Here is a 19,436-nt window from a genome sequence, read left to right on the forward strand (position 1 = left end):
GAAGCAATTTGATCCTGTGATCTCCAGGAACTCAATGTCACGAATGAGACATCTTCACACAGGTCCCATTGGTGGGCCCATTGGGCTATTTCTCGTTCCAGCCGGTGCTCCACAACTGGTGTAACAAAGGCCATGGTATGTACTACCCTGTCTGTGGGATGGTGCATATAAAAGATCCCTTGCTGCCAATTGAAAAGAGTAGCCCAGGAAGTGGCGACAGCGGGTTTCCTCTCTCAATATCTGTGTGGTCCTTATCCATATGTCTGACGCCATATAACCGTAATTAAAATGTGTTGATTGCGTTGTTAAATAAAACATTTCCTTCCTTCCTTCCTTCACAGGTCCAATTGAAATATGTATGCCGGGATCAAACTTTTTTTCTTTTTACTTGAAGCACGTTTTAAACGTTTTTGCCGAAGTCAAAATGCTCACCTTCAACAAGGTGTATTTATATTCACAAAATTGAAAATCACTCCCATAACACACACCTGACTTATAACCACCATACACCTATCCATTGCACCCATCCATCCATCCATCCATCCATCCATCTCCCCACACCACACACACACATCCCTCTTTTCATCCATCCATTTATCTGTACATTCCTCCATCCATCCATTCTTCCATCGATTCATCTGTGCATCCATTCATGGATCCATCCATCCATTCATCCATCCACACACACACACACACACCTATCCATATATACACATCCATCCATCAACATCCCTCTTTTCATCCATCTTTACATTCCTCCATCCATTCATTCTTCCATCCATCCATCCATCCATCCATCCATCCATCCTGTCCCGTGTTCCATCTGAATGTTTCACCATGAACCCTTGAGTGCTTGTACCTAGATGTTACTGTGGTTTTGTTTTATTTAACCATCATCAGTGCCTTTCCAGAAATTCCAGATGTCTTGCTTCTGTTACAGTTTACAACCATGAACTGTGGAATTGTTAAGATTTTGTGTATAAGTTTTTCCATGCTAGCGTTGTTTTGTTGTTACGAGGACGACCAGTAGAATCCCTTGTACTAATACTTAACCCAGTTCGTATAGGCAGCCTGCTGTTTGCCAAGGCTGGAGCCAGTCCAACGGTTAAAAACCACTAAAACCTTTAAAGTATGCCGATAATAATAATTAAAAAAACACACAAAACAAAACAAAAAAGTGCCAACATTTTTACAGTGTTATGATTTTGCTAGCAATTAGGTTTTTTGCTTGCACGTGTGTGTATATAGAATCAGTATGTAGTTCAAAAGTGGAGTGCTCACCTTGCTGAGGTGTGACGGATTGTAGGATCCATCCTGTGCATTGACCTATTGTTTTGTTTTTTTCCCCTATCAGTGTTTCTGCCAGAAAGAAATGTTTGGGTATGGTACTATGGAATTGAATGCAACCACAGTCAACAGGGGGGATAGGGGGCCTCCCCCAGAAAGAACATGGGTTACGTTTGGGGTTAGGGTTAAGAAAATCATACAGTAACGATAAGAATAATTAATTTTGTCAAAAGGTTATCTTTAAAAAAAACAAATCTGCAAAATGTTTTGGGTATGGCGCAATACCGGTTTTACCCTCTGGCATAAACCCTGCGGCTGTGCTAATTGATGTCCAGCTACTATGATGGTGGTGGGGTTTTCCTATTATGCACTGTAAAATAAGTATCAAAATGAGCACATGTTGAAGGCACCAAAGAGTTTAATTTAGAATGTACTGATGTGCAGCCTTTCTGCCAGAAATTTATTTGAAGGAAGGAAATGTTTTATTTAACGGCTCACTCAACACATTTTATTTACGGTTATATGGTGTCAGACATATGGTTAAGGACCACACAGATATAGAGAGAAGAAACCTACTGTCGCCACTCTTTTCGATTAGCAGCAAGGGATCTTTTATATGCACCCTCCCACAGACAGGATAGTACACACCACAGTGTATGTTACACCAGTTATGGAGCACTGGCTGGAAAGAGAAATAGCCCAATGGGTCCACCGATGGGGATCGATCCTAGGCCGACCGCACATCAAACGAATGCTTTACCACTAGGCTACGTCTAGCCCCTTATTTGAGGGTACATAGTAAAAACAAACCAGACCATAAGTGCCCCTGTTAGGTGGTTATTGGCCTGAAATGTTTCAAACTGGACACAATGCATTCAAATTCTAAACAGCAGTTATCTTATTATAATCTATCTAGAAATTAAAAAAAATATATCCATTATCTTCCAAGATTTTAGGGTACGTAAAAAAATTTTTTTTACCCTCTGAATTTTCTAGCCAAAACCCTGATATGTCATTAAACAAACATTCGGGGTGGGATTTACCTCAATCAATACAGTGCTCGCCTGAGGTGCTTACATCGTAGGATCGAATCAACTCAGTGAATCCATTCTTTCATTTTTATATGCCTATCTATGGATCGTATTATGGTATGGCATTGTATGTCCATCCGTCCGTCTGTTCGTCTATCTATCTGTTAACTTTATCTTGTCAGGACCATATCTTGCAAACAGCCGTCCCAACCAGTACCCCATAGTTGATATTTCAAAGGCTGTGGTATGTGCTGTCCTGTGTGGGAAAGTGGATATAAAAGATCCCTTGCTGCTGATAGAAAAATGTAGCAGGTTTCCTTTAAGACTATGAGTCAAAACTTAACAAATGTTTGACATCCAATAGCCGATGATTAATAAATCAATATGCTCTAGTGATGTCATATGATCGCCTGAGATGCTTGCTTCGCAGGATCAAACCACCTTGGTGGATCCATTCAACTAATTGTTTTTTTTCCTCATTCCAACCAGTGCACCACAAGTGGTCAAATGCCATGGTATGTGCTCTCCTGTCTGTGAAAAAGTGCATATAAAAGATCTGTTTCTGCTTTAGGAAAAATGTAGCGGGTTTCCTCTGATGACTAAATGTCAGAATTACCAAATGTTTGACATCCAGTGGCCGATGATTAACACATTAATACGCTCTAGTGGTGTTGTTCATTTTCTTTTTTTTGTGTGTATGTATATGTGTGTGTATACATACGTACATACATACCTAGATAATATATACGACTAGGATACCAAGATTCTACAAGTGAGATGACCTGCATTGTAGTTTTTAACACGTTTAGTAAAAGAAAGCAGTGAGGAGTTGGTTAAGGTGATACCACACAGTCATGTGATACAGCCGGTAATTAACGTGGCAGATAAGTGGAGCAGTGATAGCTGTCTGTTTGTGTGATACAATCTTCTGGTAAATTACACAGGCACACTGGTGTGTGAAAGAAGTGATGACAGAGGCATACATACCTCCGTGTTATAATGGGTAAGCCATCAGATTTAATGGATGGGAGGTACTGGGCTCGCATCCCAGGACCAGCTGCCTCACCTAGAGTTAGTTTTTATGGTTTGAGCAGTGGGTAGGCATATCACAACTATACTGACTTCTCTCTCACTAAAAACTAAACACTAACACAGATAGTTGTGTGTCCATAAGGCCAAAACAAATAAATATGCCTAACCTAAATTTGTTTGCTGTTTTCGCCGACCCTAAACTTTTATCCCACTTAGTGATCTTGAATATAGTGAGAGGACGCAGCTTTTGTTTGAAATGTTACTTTATTTGCCTTTTGCCAAGACCAGTTTGACAGATTTTAGGAATAAATGTTTTTTTAAAAAAGGTTACAGCCTACCCTCTTAAAATAATTTTCCCCCACATATGACTAGAACCACACTTTGTTTTTTATTTGTCCTAACCTGGCATTAATGAATCTCATTTGGAAAGAAAGAGAGAATGAGGTAAAAAATAAAAAATGAAAAGTTGAAGTTTGTTTTCTTTATGAATACTACTAGAGTACACTCATTTATAAATCATCAGTTATAGGGACACTGTTTGAGATGGGGGGGGGGGGGGGGGGGGGGGGTCGAGAGAATAGGTCCATCAAGAGGATTTGATCCTTCCAACTCCAACACCTGAGAAAGAAGGAAAGGCAGAAAGAAAGAAAGGCAGTTGTTTACTGACAGATCGACACATTTCAAACAGTTGCACCGGTTATTTCAACACTTGTTTCAGATCGAGAGAAAACAGAAAACCTGCTGCTGTCAAACTCACTACATGTGTTTGTAGGTTGCATAGTACCAAAGAAGAGAGTACCGTGTCAAGGTTCGACGTGCACCGTCAAATATTTACGGAGTAAAAGCAGCTGTGGGTGTGATTGGTAGTAATATGTGACATTGATTATTTGTGCTAATACTATTATCCATTGACAATAAATAAATACACTTTTATTTGTTATACAGTTGTTATGCAGTATATACCAGAGCTTGAAACTAATGCGGGGTACCCCCAAAAATGGAACTGCAATTTTCAGCAAAAATTACGGTTGCTATTAAAAACATAAATTAAATCTCTTAAATGATACGTGACCCCCCCCCATTTTCTTGCAGCTAGATTAGATGTGAGGTGCCACACTTTCTATTGCTGTACTTCCTGGGTGTGTTGAAACGCTGCTTATATCAGTTTTATTAGTAAACGTTAACATTACCGGCAATAGGAATTGATTTGGTCTAATGGAACCTGTACATGTACTCCAGCCAAAAAAAACCCTGCAAGGGATATTTTAAATGCACTCACCCATGCATGGGACAGACCACAGTCTTTGCTGTATCAGTAGTGGATTGTTGGTTGAGATGGAGGACATGAAAGAAAGGAAGGAAATGTTTTGTTTACTCAACACATTTTATTTACAGTTATATGCAGGGTTCGTATGGAGTCTGGAAAACCTTGAAAAGTATGGAATTTTGAAAATCCATTTTCCAGACGTGGAAAAAGTATGGAAAAATACCTTTTTTTGCGAGTTTGTTTTGAAAAGTATGGAAATTCGTCTTTTGGTTTCGTACATTTGGGAAATCGAGACTAACAATTGCCGACATTTACCGAAGGTTTGAAGTATGCGCTTGCGCAATGCATACGACAAAAAGATAGTCCATTTTGTCAATTTTTCCAAAAAATATGAGGAGATGTATTTACTGATTATTGAGTAACGTGAGTCTTGAAAAATCTTTTTTTGTCTTGGAAAAAGTCTGGAATTTTTTTGTTTTCAAGGTGTATGAACCCTGTATATGGCGTCAGAAATATGGTTAAGGATTTTGAGACACGAAACCAGGTGTCGCCACTTCGTGGGCTACTCTTTTTCGATTAGCAGCAAGGGATCTTTTATATACACCATGTCACAGACAGGATAGTACATACCACTGTCTTTGTTACACCAGTTGTGGAGCACTGGCTGGAACGAGAAATAGTCTAATGGACCCACTGACGGGAATAAATCGTATATTGATCGCGCATCAGGCGAGTGCTATACCACTGAGCTACATCCCGCAGATGGAGGGCAGGATTTAGCTCAGTCAATAGTTCACTTGCCTGAGGTTATTGCTTTGCTAGGGTTGTGGGATCTAAACTCCTCAATGGAACCTTTTCTTTTTTTCTCAATCCCAACCAGTGGCCCATGACTGGTATATCAAAGGCCGTGGTATGTGCTGTCCTGACTGGGGAAGTGCATACAAAAGATTCCTTGCTGCTGATGGAAAAATGTAGTAGGTTTCCTCTAAGTGTTGCAATAACGAAATATTTAACATCCATGTAAAGTCAATATTGGAGTCGTTAAACGAAAATAATTGGAGGAAAGCCTGAGTCCATAGATTTCAAGCAATCCTGCAACGCATCACACCTCAGACCATTGAGCTACATCAGTACGTTTAATTTCATTTAAAATTATATCCAATTAGGGTTCAAGCACACTGTTCTGGGTACACACACCTCAGCTATGTGGACTTTGTCCAGGACATTGTGTTGGTGGTTAGTGATAGAGATGTCTGTATATAAATGGCCTTACACCAACCCATTGAATCATTAAACTCATTGTGAGTAGGAGCCGGTACCGGGATGCGGACCCAGTACCTACAGTGTACCAGTTGTAAGTCTGATGGCGTAACCACTACACCACCGAGGCCAATACATCACATCTGTATACATGCAGGGCGGGACATAGCCCAGTGGTAAAGTGCTCGCTTGATGCGCGGTTGGTTTGAGATCGATCCCTGTCGGTGGGCCCATTGGGCTATTTCTCGCTCCAGCCAGTGCACCACGACTGGTATATCAAAGGCTGTGATATGTGCTATCCTGTCTGTGAGATGGTACATATAAAAATATCCCTTGCTGCTAATGGAAAGAAAGAAATGTTTTATTTAACGACGCACTCAACACATTTTATTTATGGTTATATGGCATCAGACATATGGTTAAGGACCACACAGATTTTGAGAGGAAACCCGCTGTCGCCACTATATGGCCTACTCTTCTGATTTGCTGCTAATGGAAAAATGTAGTGGGTTTGCCTTCTTAGACTATATGTCAAAATTACCAAATGTTTGACATCCAATAGCCAATGATTAATAAATCAATGTGCTCTAGTGGTGTCATTAAACAAACCTTAGCCCTTATTTGTTTGTTTTTTCAAATAGCCAATGATTAATAAATCAATGTGCTCTAGTGGTGTCATTAAGCAAAAAAAACCTTTTTAAAACTGTTTACATGCAATTGAAAGCTTGTATTTACTTGGTTAGCTCATACAGGAGTTAACTACATGTAGGTCAGTCACAGAAGTCTGCCCAGTGATGAGGTGTCACATGGGCAAAAACAGGCAGTGAGTAATACACACACATATATACATATACCGTATATCTTCGCCTGTAAGTCGATCTCGGCTATAAATCGAGTCCCTAATTTCAAGCCCTGAAAACGTATTTTTTTATTGACCTGTTTATAAGTCGACCCATGAAAAACTACTTATAAATATTGAAATATTTCTTATTTTCACCACATGAGAACAATAATATTTGAACAAAAGAACATTATTTTACAAACTTCGGTTTTGTCGTTAAACATTCAATCACGTTTTGTACATCGCAATATGATCAAACTATTCCAATCAAACTATCATTATTACATAGCATCAAAACGAAATATTCCCTTAGTAGAGAGTGAAAGCTGTTTGACTGTTACTGTATAGTACTGTACAGATGGTTTTGTGCACAGACAACAACTTTATTTATAAACACTGACAACAGATCACTACGATAAAACTGAAAGTATCACGTTTTGCCGCCATATTAATACATGTAAGGAGGATAACTCTGGAAAGTACACTGGTTTTTGTACCAAATGACGTGTGTCCCTATTGCTCTAGATAAGTGAACTGCAGAGATCAGTCTATTTTAAGGGAAAGCTTAGTAATATTCATGAAGTTAATCACCGCCAAAACATTGTTTGAACAACCATTAATGCCAGTGACCAGATTTCAAAATAAACTCAGGCAACAGGTAGTTAGTATTGTTTACATTTTTACTATTAGTTATGACTGTTAATTTAACTAAGTGGACTGTTGTCTTGGCATGTGAGTGAGATCGTACGCCTTTTCGCATAACCAAAACCGTTCTAATGCCTAAAAAAAAAGGTTATAAAAAATAAATGTGTCAAAATAACATACATGGCATACTTCAACAATAAAACTGGTAAAATAATCCCCAAAACAGTAATATGTTTTGGTGAATTTTTTTTACCCTCTTATAAGTCGACCCCCCAAGTTATAAAATAATTTTTGGGTGAAAAAAATTCGACTTATAGGTGAAGATATACGGTACATGTATGTGTCTGCATATATATACATACATGTGTCTACATACATACATATACATACATATGTCTGCTGCTGTTATAATGTCCAGCACGCCCACTTGTCACTTCCTTTTTTAATACTGTAAAAAAGGTAAAAGTGACATGTATGACTAATACTTTTGTTTTCCCCTGACTGGCTTCTATGTAAAAAAAAAAAAAAAAAAAAAAAACCAGAAGAGAAAATGACATCATTGCATGACTACAACTTGTTTTCCTGACTGGCTTCTGTGATGTAACATGGACAAAAAAAAAGAAATGTTTTATTTAATGACGCACTCAACACATGTTATTTACGGTTATATGGCGTCAAACATATGGTGAAGGACCACACAGATAATAAGAGAAGAAACCCGCTGTCACCACTTCATGGGCTACTCTTTTCGATTAGCAGCAAGGGATCTTTTATATGCACCATCCCACAGACAGGTTAGTACATACCATGGCCTTTGATATACCAGTCGTGGTGCACTGGCTGAAACGAGAAATAGCCCAATGGGCCCACCGATGGGGATTGATCCCACTCCGACCGCTCATCGAGCGAGCGCTCTACCACCTGGCTACATCCCACCCCAGTGATGTAACATGGAGACATCTCTGTGTTGAAATTTTTCGTGCTGGGGAATTCATTACTCTCTCCATCTCTTAAAACTTGATTTCCAATATTTAGGTGCTTTTAGCAAGGGAGTTTTTATTTCACCTAGCCACTAGGTCGAAAAAATTACCTGCTTTTCACTTTTTGAAGGCTGCATTCACTATTTTGTGCCCTGCGTTGTCAGGGTTTCTGCCAGAGGGTAAAACACGTATGGTGCCATACCCACATATTTTTGCACATTTAAAACAAAAAAAGTTAACCGTTTGACAAAATTAATTACTCTTGTCATTACTGTATGATTTTCTTAACCCTAACCCTAAACTTAACCCAGTTTCTTTCTGGGGGAGGCCCCTCCATGTCCCCTTTTGACTGTGGTTGCATTCAATTCCATAGCGCCATACCCAAACATTTCTTTCTGGCAGAAAAACACTGGTTGGATATAAGTAAAGAGACTTTGTCTCAGGTGTTTACGTGATACAGGTATTTTCCAAACTTGCTGATAAATGTAATTATATACGACTACATGCATTTCATGATAAACCATATGTTGCATTAAATCACACACCAGGCTGGTTATCCAGGCAATAAATAATGTTTTATTGCATGTGTGCTGATCCTTCCTTAAATACCATCTGACAGATTTATCATTTTAACTATCACGGTGTGTATTTTTAGTTTTTACTTTGTGTGCTTTGAAATATATACCAGCGGCTATGCAGTGTATGATGTGTGGATCTAAATTAATAATTTAAGAAGCAAAGAATTTTGTTTTGTTTAACGATACCACTAGAGCACATTGCTTTATTAATCATCGGCTATTGGATCAAACGCTTGGTAATTTTTACATATACATGTATAGTCTTAGAGGGAAACCTGCTACATTTTTCCATTGGTGGCAAGGGATTCTTTATATGCACTGTCCCATGGACAGGATAGTACATACCATGACCTTTGATATACCAGTCGTGGTGCACTGGCAGGAATGATAAATTGCACAATGGGTCCACCGACAAGGATTTATCCTAGAGTGACTGCGCATCAGGCAAGTTCCTTATCGCTGGGCTTCGTCCCGCCTTGCGGTCGGTCTGGGATCGATCCCCGTCGGTGGGCCCATTGGGCTTTTGATCGTTCCAGCCAGTACACCACGACTGGTATATCAAAGGCTGTGGTATGTACTAGCCTGTCTGTGGGATGGTGCATATAAAAGATCCCTTGCTGCTAATCGAAAAGAATAGTCCATGAAGTGGTGACAGCGGGTTTCCTCACTCAATATCTGTGTGGTCCATATGTCTGACGCCATATAACCGTAAATAAAATGTGTTGAGTGTGTCGTTAAATAAAACATTTGATTCCTTCCAATATTTACAAAGACCATAACGATTTTAAAGGTATCCCGTCCTTTGATGATAATTAAAACATTTCTTTCTTTCGTCCCGCCCTGAGAAGCAAAGATTGCTGTCACAAAATGAATTTCAATCCATGCCACTGATGGGTTTTGCATGGAAATTTGGGTAGTTGAGTTGCATTTGCAGAGATGAGAATCGTTTGGATATTTGTGAAATTGTCAATTATAGTCAACTTAAAAAACTGTTGTTGTCTGTATTATTTAATGCTAAGCTCATTCCCTTCTTTTCAACACCCTACAAAGTTATTTATTCTTTTTTTAAATTATTTGTATAATGTAAGTTTTCCCGTCCCGTACCGACTAATGTCCCACAGCTGGTAAATTAAATACCCTGGCATGTGCTATCCTGTCTGTGGGATGGTGCATACAAAAGATCCCTTGCTATATAAAAGATCCCTTGCTGCTAATGGAAAAATGTAGCGAGTTTCCTGTAAGACAGTCTGAAAAATTACCAAATGTTTGACGTCCAATAGCCGATGATTAATAAATCAATGTGTTCCAGTGGTGTCAATTAACAACAAAGTTTGACTGTTTTATGTTAGCAAGAGCAGTGTTAAAAAATTTACCAAATGCATCACTAGCTGTGCTCCAGTGGTGTCGATTAGCAACAAACTTTTAACTGTTTTATGTTAGTAACAGCAAATGTTTGACGGCCATTAGCCAATGACTGATACATCAATGTGCTCCAGTGGTGTCATGTAACAAAACATTTTCATTCCCGCATCTGAAATTACATGCAGCAGTACTAGAAGTAAATAAACGCCAATGGGTGAAAATAAAGACGTTTACAGTATTATCCACATGTCTCTGATTTACAGTCTCACGTTTAAGAAATAAAAACATGAGATATTCATATAGATGTTACTTTACCAACGGCCAACGGGGTGGCAACAGTATCACCCTGTGTGTTAAAGTTTTACACTAAAGTTTTCCCATTGAGATCAGTTTCTCACAAACTATTAGTCCAAGGTCAGCGAAACATGGTTTATAGTTACACCTAAGGATGTTTATCACAGGGCAGAGCACTGAAAAAGTTCTGGTAGCCGAGAGATTTAATACTGCAGAATTGTTGTCTGTGATTTTTTTGTGTGTGTTGTCGTTAAGAAGTTAAAAGACAAGATGTAGGATTCAACCACTGCAGGGGCGGGACGTAGCCTAGTGGTAAAGCATTGGCTTGATGTGCGGTCGGTCTAAGATCGATCCCCGTTGGTGGACCCATTGGGCTATTCCTCGTTCCAGCCAGTGCCCCACAACTTGTGTAACAAAGGCCGTGGTATGTACTATGCTGTCTATGTGATGGTGCATATAAAAGATCCCTTGCTGCTATTCGAAACGAGTAGCTCATGAAGTGGCGACAGCGGGTTTCCTTTCAATGTCTGTGTGGTCCTTAACCATGTGTCCGACGTCATATAACTGTAAATAAAATGTGTTGAGTGCGTCGTTAAATAAAACATTTCCTTCCTTCAACCCCTGATATTGCCTGCGGAAATCAGCAGTGCCGTGGAGATGGCTTTTTGGCTGGGGACTATTTTAGATTTTCAATAGCTGATGTACCAGCCTCGGTGGCATCGTGGTTAGGCCATCGGTCTACAGGCTGATAGGTACTGGGTTCGGATGGGATTTTTAATCCAGATACCGACTCCAAACCCTGAGTGAGTGCTCCGCAAGGCTCAATGGGTAGGTGTAATCCACTTGCACCAACCAGTGCTCCATAACTGGTTCAACAAAGGCCATGGTTTGTGCTATCCTGCCTGTGGGAAGCACAAATAAAAGATTCCTTGCTGCTAATCGGAAAGAGTAGCCCATGTGGTCCATAACCATATGTCTGACGCCATATAACTGTAAATAAAATGTGTTGAGTGCATCGTTAAATAAAACATTTCTTTCTTTCAATAGCTGATGTATTTTGTTTTGCTGGGGTGTTGTTAAACATTTGTTCGTTCATTCATTCATTCATTCATTCATTCATCCATCCATCCATCCATCCATCCATCCATCCATCCATCCATCCATCCATCCATCCATCCATCCATTCTTTCATTCATTCATAGTGATTTTCCCCTTCCAAGGCATTTTTTAAGAGTTTATTTTGCTTAACGAAACCACTAGAGCACATTGATTTATTAATCATTGGCTATATTGGATGTCAAACATTTAGTATTTTTGACATAATCTCAGACAGAAAACCCGGTACATTTTTCCATTCGTACTAATAGTAGCAAGGGATCTTTTATATTCACCATCCCACAGACAGGATAGCACATACCACAGCCTTTGATATATCGGTTGTGGTGCACTGGCTGGAACGAGAAATAGCCCAGTGGGCTCACCGACAGGGAGCACTTTACCACTGGGCTATGTCCCGCCTCCTGGCATGTGTTTTGGAATGGGCCTTGATTTTTTGGCGATGGATATTGATTTTTTGGCGATGGATATTGCTTTTTTGGCGATGGACATTGCTGCGATAGATATTGCTTTTTTGGACATTGCTTTTTTGACAGTGACGGTGATGACAGTTTTAACTTTTTCATTCAGCTCAAAGTATTGTTTAGCTCTATTTCTCACAAACTAAGTTCTACATCAGTGAAACTTGGTTTATAGTTGCATCCATGATTGTTCATCTCGATGCATGTTAAAACAAAATTTGAAATTTATTAAATTAAAATTTAAAAAAAGAAAAGTGTTTTAAACATGCATTGAGATGAACATCTTAAGGATGCAACCATTAGTGACATCGAATACGTTTATGGTAGGCGAGACGTTTAATTTTCCGTTGAATTCCTCTTTCAAGGATAAGGGTTTGTATTATTTTAGTATCTATGCTACACATGTTGATTGAAAAGCAGCTTGAAGAAGGTTTATTCACATGTGTTACTAATACTATTATCTTCCACAGGATTTGGTTTGGTCGTAATCATTCTTCGGGGATGGGTGTCAACCTGTTGACAAAAATTTTGAAATATGAGCAATCTGAAACCAGGTCCTTTATGACTTGTAATTCATATACTTCAGTCTGAGGATCGGGTTAGCAGAAGAATAAGATTGTGAACAGTGTCATGTGACTTGAATAAGTCTTGTTATTTCATGCCTGACTGGCCATTGCGCGATTAAATCATAGATCACATGTATATAGTTGAATACAGGTGCGAAAGATTTAATTTTAAATGTTTTGTATGGATAGTATTACACATGCAGATATCGAAATGAGCGTATGGTGTTGTAACCCATGTACAGGTATCATAAATCATGGGCTTGTAACTTAAAGTTAAAAAGTTCAGGGCCGAATTTATGAAGCCTGTTTTTTCCTAAACACAGCTGTTTAAGCACTGTAAATTTATATACTTAAACACTTACACACTTAAATGAGAAAAACTGACTTTGTAAAATCAACCATAAAAATTTGTTTTCTTTATTGACACCTCTGTGTAACTTGACATAGATTTATTAATCATCGGCTATTGGATGTCAAACATTTGGTAATATGACATATAGTCTTTGAGAGGAAACCAGCTACATTTTGCCATTAGTTGCCAGGGATCTTTTATATGCACCATCCCACAGACAGGACAGCATATACCATGGCCTTTGATAACACTAGTAGAGATCTTTTACATGTATGTCTTTTGTATGCACTTTTCCACAGACAGTATAGCACACACCACAAACTTAGACTGAATGCCAGTGACAAGGTTAACTTCTGGAGGTTTTGATTGCAGTTACTTTCTCCTGTATTACATCAGTATATTTGAATGTTGCACAAATGATCAAAATTTACGTGTTATAGTTTTTAGTTAATACCATTGTCTGGAGAACGAGGTACCATCCTTGTTCTAGACTTTCTTTAAAACAAAGGATGTGATCCAGGACTTCTAGAATGTTTATCAAATCCACTAGCCACGGGATCGGTGATTTAAAAAATTTACTAGCCACGATTAAAAACTCACTAGCCTACTTTACTTTAAGTTGATACAATTTTACTAAATAATATTAATAATCAGATATGTCACCTAAAGAGGGAGATAGAGCTTAAAAACACTAACATTGTGGGGTTTGAGTGTGAGCTGGATATTCATATTTCAGGGGTGGGAATTCTCCTCGGATTAGCTATTTTTCTCTCATGGAACATTGCGTTTCCTCACATTTTTATCATCCTTTCCTCCAAAATGTGTCAGATGGCACAGATTTTAACCTAGGATTTCAAGAATATATCCGGACCCCCTCTAGATTTCCTCTTTTTTTTTTTACAGTTCACCAATTCCCACCCCTGATATTTACAAAATAGACCAAATTTGACCCAAAAAATTCACTAGCCATTGAGCATGGCAATATTAGTTATTTACTAGCCCAACACTGAATATCACTAGCCTTGGGAGTGGGGCTACCATAATCTAGAAGCCCTGTCTGGCATGGTAATAGTAGTTATTTACTAGCCCAACACTGAATATCACTAGCCTTGGGAGTGGGGCTACCATGATCTAGAAGCCCTGTCTGGCATGGCAATAGTAGTTATTTACTAGCCCAACACTGAATATCACTAGCCTTGGGAGTGGGGCTACCATGATCTAGAAGCCCTGTCTGGCATGGCAATAGTAGTTATTTACTAGCCCAACACTGAATATCACTAGCCTTGGGATTGAGGCAACCATAATCTAGAAGCCCTGTCTGGCATGGCAATAGTAGTTATTTACTAGCCCAACACTGAATATCACTAGCCTTGGGATTGAGGCAACCATAATCTAGAAGCCCTGTCTGGCATGGCAATAGTAGTTATTTACTAGCCCAACACTAAATATCACTAGCCATGGGAGTCGGGCTACCATAATCTAGAAGCCCCGTCGGGCATGGCAATAGTAGTTAATTACTAGCCCAACACTGAATATCACTAGCCTTGGGATTGAGGCAACCATAATCTAGAAGCTTCGTCGGGCATGGCAATAGTAGTTATTTACTAGCCCAACACTGAATATCACTAGCCTTGGGAGTGGGGCTACCATAATCTAGAAGCCCTGTCTGGCATGGTAATAGTAGTTATTTATTAGCCCAACACTGAATATCACTAGTCATGGGAGTGGGGCTACCATAATCTAGAAGCCCCGTCGGGCATGGCAATAGTAGTTATTTACTAGCCCAACACTGAATATCACTAGCCTTGGGATTGAGGCAACCATAATCTAGAAGCTTCGTCGGGCATGGCAATAGTAGTTATTTACTAGCCCAACACTGAATATCACTAGCCTTGGGAGTGGGGCTACCATAATCTAGAAGCCCTGTCTGGCATGGCAATAGTAGTTATTTACTAGCCCAACACTGAATATCACTAGCCTTGGGAGTGGGGCTACCATAATCTAGAAGCCCTGTCTGGCATGGTAATAGTAGTTATTTACTAGCCCAACACTGAATATCACTAGCCTTGGGAGTGGGGCTACCATGATCTAGAAGCCCTGTCTGGCATGGCAATAGTAGTTATTTACTAGCCCAACACTGAATATCACTAGCCTTGGGAGTGGGGCTACCATGATCTAGAAGCCCTGTCTGGCATGGCACTAGTAGTTATTTACTAGCCCAACACTGAATATCACTAGCCTTGGGATTGAGGCAACCATAATCTAGAAGCCCTGTCTGGCATGGCAATAGTAGTTATTTACTAGCCCAACACTGAATATCACTAGCCTTGGGATTGAGGCAACCATAATCTAGAAGCCCTGTCTGGCATGGCAATAGTAGTTATTTACTAGCCCAACACTAAATATCACTAGCCATGGGAGTGGGGCTACCATAATCTAGAAGCCCCGTCGGGCATGGCAATAGTAGTTATTTACTAGCCCAACACTGAATATTAGTAGCTATGGGAGTGGGGCTACCATAATCTAGAAGCCCTGTCGGGCATGGCAATAGTAGTTATTTACTAGCCCAACACTGAATATCACTAGCCTTGGGATTGAGGCAACCATAATCTAGAAGCTTCGTCGGGCATGGCAATAGTAGTTATTTACTAGCCCAACACTGAATATCACTAGCCTTGGGATTGAGGCAACCATAATCTAGAAGCCCCATCTGGCATGGCAATAGTAGTTATTTACTAGCCCAACACTGAATATCGCTAGCCTTGGGAGTGAGGCTACCATAATCTAGAAGCCCCATCTGGCATGGCAATAGTAGTTATTTACTAGCCCAACACTGAATATCACTAGCCTTGGGAGTGGGGCTACCATAATCTAGAAGTCCTGCGATCTCAAACGCCAACACAGTAGCCAAAATCACCACTGAGTAACTCACTTGTGTCTCTATAAATTCACTTTACATGACGGAGACTTACATTGAGTACAGGTGTGTGTGTGTCTATCTGCGTTGACTCTTGCATGGTCGACAATGCACGGATCGGTGACTTTGTATGGCTTGTGATCGGCATTACGAACTACTTATAAAAATACCAGTCATACCTGCCAGTTGGTCGACGGCTGGTTCACTTTGACATATCAAGAGAATTACCTCAACAAGACATACAGAGAGACACAAGGAAGATATATATATATATATATATATATATATGTAAACAGCACAGTTTGTTTTTGCTGGTCAGCTGAATGGATTTTACCTTGGAAAATTACGTGTGACTTTATCATCTCTTTACACTGGTAATTTTGTGTTTTTACTAGTCATCTTGGGCAAGACTCTTATCATGACAGGATACACGCAGACATGAGGAGGATACATATGTAAACAGCACAGTTTGTTTTCTCTGGTCATCTGAGTGGATTGTACCTTGGAAATCTTTACGTTTGAATTTCATCTGATTTTATCATCTTCTTACTCTGGTAATTTTGGTTTCAGTACAGGTGTATGTGGAAATTTGTGTCTGACTTTATTATCTGCTTCAATTGTAATTTTGGTTTTTAGTCCATGTGTATGTGAACATCTTTGTCTGAATTTATCACCTCCTTCACACTGGTAATTTTGGGTTTTAATCAAAGTGTATATGGAAATTTTCATCTGAATTTATCATCTACTTCAATTGTAATTTTGGTTTTTAGTCTGCCCGCCCGTCCGTCCATCTGTCTGTGTCTGTCTGTGTGTCTGTCTGTCTGTCTGTCTGTGTGTCTGTGTGTCTGTTCATTTGTCCATTCATCTTCTGGACTACAATGCCTTATGATATTGAGCTGACATTTTATGTATAGCTTATCATGTACAGTTACAGATTAAGTTTTGACTTTCATGACGATTAATTTACCCATTTAAATTCAATTTTTTTGTTTGAACTTACTAGCCTTTTTTCCAGAATACCTCATGTTATTAACCTTTAGACTACTGGATTAATTTTTAACAAAAACCACGTTGAGTGGGTACAAGTTTATAATTTTTACTCACATATATTCACTTAAATGTTTCATAAATACATGAAATAAAGTTCCTATATGAATCGGTAAGTATTATTTTCGTGTCTTTTTTTGTAATTTTTATTATTTTAGATTGGCTAATGGTGATTAAAATTAGGCAAAAAATCGAAAAAGTTGCGTTTACTTATGGGCATTTGTGGCCAGCTGTCCAGTATTTATGTCCATTATTCCCGATAACAGTGGTTTTCTGACCAGAATTTTTTTTTAAACCCGAACTACGATTCATATTGCAATATTTGGTAATTTTCGTTGTTGGTAAAACGATCAAATTTATTATCAAATTAGCTGTTACAATCAGCTATCGATCCCTGAAAATTACCGCGACGTGCCGCCATTGTTGTCAAGTGAAAATACTTGCCGAAAACCACTTTTTGAACTCAAAATTTCAAGGTATTTTCAATTGAAAAAATCAAAACAAAAACCACGATTTTGAAAAAAAATAAAAAAATCTTTAATTTATATTTCCGTTTCCGGTGAGTGTCGTGTGCAAAAACGGCGGGAAGTATGAATTGGGGAATGCACTGTATACAGTGTACAGTATATCGACTGACGTGACGTCGGGCGAGATATCTCGCCTGCAGTAGTCGGAAGGTTAAGCTGAAAGTTTGACTTTCATGGTGATTTATCCATTTTTGACAGAGTTATTGCCCTTGAACTTAGGAGATACAAAACTTTGTGTAGTCAAGTAAGGAACATGTATTGCTTTAGCAGTACTCTTCAAATTAATGCTTGTTAATATTATTGCACTTTTGTTGTTCTTCTTTTTTTCTTTCCTTTTTTTTCTGTTCTGCATTCGGTCATCATTGTGAGGTTTATTAATATTGAAGGGGGGGGGGGGGAGGGGGGCAGAATGTGCCTGTTTTGAGTTAGACTGCACGTCTGTTTGTTATTTACCTATGTGTCCACATGAAACGTGGCTATGTGGGTTCACTTGAGCAGCATAATGACATTGTGTTCTGCAGCCGTGTGTTGGTTTAGACCAGTTCCACGCTCAGAACAATGGGTAATAACGAGACTATATAGGTGCCACTTTTGTTTATCAAACACAAAACACATTGTGTGGATATTTTTCAGTTCTTTTTTATTTATTGTTTTTAGTGTGCAGTAACACTGAAGTTCCTAGATTTGGTCTTAAAGACATGGTTGCAGGCATCGAAATTAGTGTAGTGCCTGGTAACCTATGTACAGGTTACTGTAATTACAGTCTTTGTAACCCGACACATTTAATAAGTTCACAGTTGTCATTATAATCCCCAGGGCCGTACCCTCCGGGAGGGCAGTGGGGGGAGAGGGCAGTTATCCACCTGAGAATCTCACTTTTTTTTTTTACTAGAGAAAATAGCATACACATCGCAGGGTTTAATTTGTATAGTGTTTGATTTGTTTATAAAAAGTAGTGCCCCCCCCCCCCCCCCCCAATAGGATTTTGATCAAGGTACGGCCCTGATTCCTTCATATATATACACTGATACTTTGTTACTGATGCGCGATCAATTTAGGATCGATCCCCGTCAGTGAGCCCATTGGGCTATTTCTCATTCCAGCCAGTGCTTCACAACTGGTGTAACAAAGCCTGTGGTATGTACTATCCTGTCTGTGGGATGTTCATATAAAATATCCCTTGCTGCTAATGGTCCTTAACCATATGTCCGACGCCATATAACCGTGAATAAAATGTGTTGAGTTTTCTTCTTCATCTGTGTCTATCTGTCCCACTTACAGATTTCCTCATTATTTGTTCGCAGTGCCTCTAAACATTGAGCTAAAATTTTGTGTACAGCTTTATTATGTACTATTACAGATCAAGTTTGACTTTTATGGCGATTTACCCATTTTTTTACAGAGTTGTGGTCTTTGAACTGAGGATACACAAATATTTGTTTTATAGACTTTGTTTTCACAATCACTCATGCTCTCCTGCTATTGAGACAAAATTTTGCATTTATCTTTATCATGTACTGTTACAGATCAATTTGATTTTCATGGCGGTTTACTAATTTTTCACAGAGTTATGGCCTTTAAATTGAATTTAGGAAATATGAAAAAAACATTTCTGGACTCTTTCCCCCTTTATTCCTCAAGATATGGAGCTGAAATGTTTTATATATAGCTTCATCATGTACATTACAGCTAAAAATCATGTTTGTATTTCACGGCAATTTACTCATTTTTCAGAGAGTTATGGCCCTTTGACATAGGAGATACAAAAATGTGTTGGGGCCCAATAGGGGACATTAAAAATGCTTGGTGTTTTTTTTGCAAAGTTATGGCCCTTGAACTTAGGAGATATGAAAATTGTTGGGTCCAGTAGGGG

General features: G+C 39.1%; 1 protein-coding gene across 13 annotated transcripts in view; it reads left to right on the forward strand.

Annotated features, from left to right (window-relative positions):
- LOC121386174 (rho guanine nucleotide exchange factor 11-like) overlaps nucleotides 1–19,436 on the forward strand; it is a 178,999-nt gene that overhangs the window by 77,219 nt on the left and 82,344 nt on the right. Inside the window, exon 1 of one of the 13 annotated variants that reach the window (XM_041516986.1) lies at nucleotides 16,204–16,363. The exons of 11 other annotated variants lie outside the window; for them this stretch is intronic. The gene's annotated coding sequence lies outside the window, so the exon portion shown is untranslated. Of the gene's footprint in view, nucleotides 1–16,203; nucleotides 16,364–16,441; nucleotides 16,544–19,436 lie in introns of those variants that run through there. One more of the 13 variants, XM_041516985.1, reaches the window with a different exon arrangement.

Source organism: Gigantopelta aegis, chromosome 12 (genome assembly GCF_016097555.1).
Source record: "Gigantopelta aegis isolate Gae_Host chromosome 12, Gae_host_genome, whole genome shotgun sequence".
Classification (NCBI taxonomy): Eukaryota; Metazoa; Mollusca; class Gastropoda; order Neomphalida; family Peltospiridae; genus Gigantopelta; species Gigantopelta aegis.